Consider the following 3,861-nt stretch of genomic DNA (forward strand, 5'->3'; position numbering starts at 1 on the left):
TTTGAGAGAATATATAAAGGGTGCACTCCAGTTTTGAATGTTATGAGAAAGTTTAATGGATCATAGTATCAAATTATGTTCCTTAAACGTGTCTGGTCTCAACAATTTGAATAAAAGACGCAGGGTTGCTTCAGAAATTCGTCATATACAACCAGATATTTTATGTCTTCAGGAAACACATTTATCATGGGGCAATCGATCTTTAGTAGGAGATTTAGGATATTCTCTAATATGTTCATCTCAGCAAACTTCCATGACTCAGGGGGTGATGATATTAGCGAAACCATAATTATGTACAACTATGCGTAGTTTAACTGATAAATGGGGAAGATGGGCCATTGCTTAGTTAAAAATTAACTCCTTTGGTTTTACTATATGTTCAATTTACGGATCAAATGTGGATGAAGCTGAGGTGTTAGAAAATCTGAATATGGAATTAGCAACATGGGTAACACCCCTGATAATATGTGGTGATATGAATATTAATTTAAATAACACAGAGTTAGCTGGAGGCCCATAAAATTATAAAGGTCGCAAACCCCGTGTGTTTAAAGCTCTCTATAAATATGATAACAGATTATGGTTTAGAGGATACCTGGAGTAACATGAACCCTGCATCACCTGGGTATACTTATTATTCGTTTCCACATAAGAATATGGCGCCATTAGATTATTTTTTTGCTCCTCTATCGCTAATAACTGGTGCTCAAGTGGAATTATTTCCCAAAGAAACATCTGATCATGCCCCAATTGTTATAAACATACCTGTTTTAAAGATTATTTATAGGTGTATAACTTTTACTTTTGACAGAAAACTTTGTTTAGATGAACAGTTTAGGTCCTATATGTCAAACTGGATAACGGAATTTATCAAATTCAATCTGGGTTCAGCCAGCACTGACATAATATGGGAATCATTTAAAGCCTGTTTTAGAGGGGAGGTGATAAGCTATGGCAATTATCGTCAAAAGAATATAAGGGCGGAAAAACAAGATCTTTATATGGCGCTAAAGAACTCAGAGGAGAATTTAATACAGGAAATTCAAAAATGTGATAACCAAGGGAATATAGGTAAAGCTGAGGATATGGTAGCCAGATCTCGGGCTAGGATATCGGGAGTTTGGAACAAGGAAAACGCGAGAAAGTATCTGGTGCATAAATGACAATTACATGAATATGGTGAGGCAATCGGGAGATCATTGGCTTTACGTTTAAAAGTGCAGGCAACATCAAAATCTGTTGCTAAATTACAGGATCAGCAGGGAATTGTACATCAGGATCCAGATAAAATTCTAAATATTTTTCAGCAATTTTATACGGAATTATATACGCAACAAAAAATAGATAGAATAGATTTAGACTTTGATTTAGGGGATTTCATACAAGTAAGTGAGTATGATAAGGAATGGTTGGATAGCCCTGTGACCTTGGAAGAGTTAGAAGTGGCCGTAAAAAGTCTCGCGAATGGGAAGGCGGCAGGACCAGCCTGCATACCGGGGGAAGTTTACGAAGTGTTTTTTGAGCAATTAAAATATATTATGTTGGATACTTTCAGGGCGGCGCAATTGGGCAGAGCACCAAAATCATGGAATGATGCTAATATCGTCGGTTTCAGTAAAAAGGGTAAGCCTCCAGAGATGCCGGGCTCATATCGCCCGATTTCCCTACTTAACTGCGATAGTAAATTGTATTAAAAAATTATGGCTAATCGTATCTCTAAAGTCATCACTCCGCTAGTATCCTTAAATCAGCATGGATTTATTCCCAATAGAGGCACTGTGACACATATCAATAAAGTTATCACTCTTTTTGATATTGCTCAAGCGGAAAATCGATTGTTAGCTTTAATATTACTAGACGCCGAGAAAGCGTTTGACCGGGTAGAGTGGCACTATTTATGGGAAATCATGCACAGATCAGGTTTTGGAGATAACTTTTTAACGGCAATTCAGGTGTTATACTCTGCCCCGAATGCAAGAATTGCAGCTATGGGCAGGAAATCAGCGATAATCAAGATGGCACCCCCAGTTTTTCATTGTATTTCTCCCTGAAACAGATACAACTGTGTGAAATCTCCTTGAGAGAGATCCACGTTATCTCTGATCTCACTGGACTCACAATCTGCAGAAAGAGGTTGAGAATGAAAGTCCTTGCACATTAACTGTTCTACTCTTCTCTGCCACGATGCCCAGAGAGGTACCAAATATTTCTGTAGAGTGATCCCCCGAATATTTATGCCTGTACTTTCATATAACACATAAGTGCATTCTGGGGGTTGTAGTATCCGTTACTTCACTATAGACAGTGGTTTAAAAAATAAACTCCATGCTTGGAGGAGATGTGTGCCTTTGTCATGAGCCATTTAGGGCTCAATAATAACTCCGGATACTTTTCAAAAACTCGGATCATGAGCTCTTAAAATAAAATTATATGTCTGAAAAGGAGCATCTCTGGGCGGTGAGAGCAGCGGCTGAGGCATTCCACTCTCCTCCTACTTAGAGGACAAGCCAGGACAGGCCTCTCCTCCTAACCCAACATGGCAGGTTTCATAACAGCACAGGACAGGCCTCACCTCCTTTGCATCACCCCACTAGGACAAGACAGGCCTCTCCTCCTACCCGCGCGGACAGGCTTCACCTCCTCTGCATTCCCCTGGACAGGCCTCAGCTCCTCTGCACCCCTGGACAGGATTCGTCTCCTCTGCACCCCCTGGACAGGCCTCACCTCCTCTGCACCCCCTTGGACAGGCCTCACCTCCACTGTAACCCCTGGACAGGCCTCACCTCATTTGCACTCCTGGACAGGCCTCACCTCCTCTGCACCCCCTTGGACAGGCTTCACCTTCTCTTCACCCCCTTGACAGACATCACTTCCTCTGCACCCCCTGGACAGGCATCACTTCATCTTCACCCCCTGGACAAACCTCACCTCCTCTGCACTCCCCTGGACAGGTTTCACCTGCTCTGCATCCCTTCAACTGCGCCCCCTGTACACACCTCACCTCCTCTCCACCCCCATGGACAGGCCTCAACTCCTCTGCACACCCTGGACAGACCTCACCTCCTCTGCACCCCTTGGACAGGCCTCACCACCTCTGCACCCCCTGCACAGACCTCACCTCCTCTTCACCCCCATGGACAGGTCTCACTTCCTCTGCACCCCTTGGACAGGCCTCAACTCCTCTGCACACCCTGGACAGGCCTCACCTCCTCTGCACCCGCTTGGACAGGCCTCACCTCCACTGCACCCCCAGCCCAGGACAGGCCTCAACTCCTTTGTACTCCCCTGGACAGGCCTCACCTCCTCTGCACCCCCTTGGACAGGACTCACCTCCTCTGCACCCCCTTGGGCAGGCCTCACCTCCTCTGCACCCCTCCTGGATAGGCTGCACCTCCACTGTACCCCCGCCCCAGGACAGGCCTCAACTCCTCTGCACCCCCTGAACAGGTCTCACCTCCTCAGCACAGTTCAGGTCTCACCTCTTCTGCACCCCCTGGACAGGTGTCAGGGTGCAGGAAAAAGGAATCAAAGCTCTTCTTTGTCTCGCAGTATCTGCCGTTGAACCGGCATTGCAAGGATAACCCACTCGCTAAAGGTCGCGGGTGATTATAGCGCGGAAACGGGCATTCTCCCCTGTACTACCAACAGTGAGGACCGTGGTGCAAGTTGCCGTTCTAGTCCTGAGCTCCTGGATGCAGGCGCGAGGTCTAGACTAGCAGTGAAGTGCGCCGGTTGATTTTAGAACCGAGGCACTTCACCAACGGATTTTCAGAGATTAGTCATGTTCTTTATGTAGTCTAGTTAGATAGAAATAGTGCCGTTTTGTGCCAGGCTTAGGCGCAGGTTAGAGCGCTTCAGTGC

This window comes from Lissotriton helveticus, chromosome 1_2 (assembly GCF_964261635.1).
Source record: "Lissotriton helveticus chromosome 1_2, aLisHel1.1, whole genome shotgun sequence".
Taxonomy (NCBI): domain Eukaryota; kingdom Metazoa; phylum Chordata; class Amphibia; order Caudata; family Salamandridae; genus Lissotriton; species Lissotriton helveticus.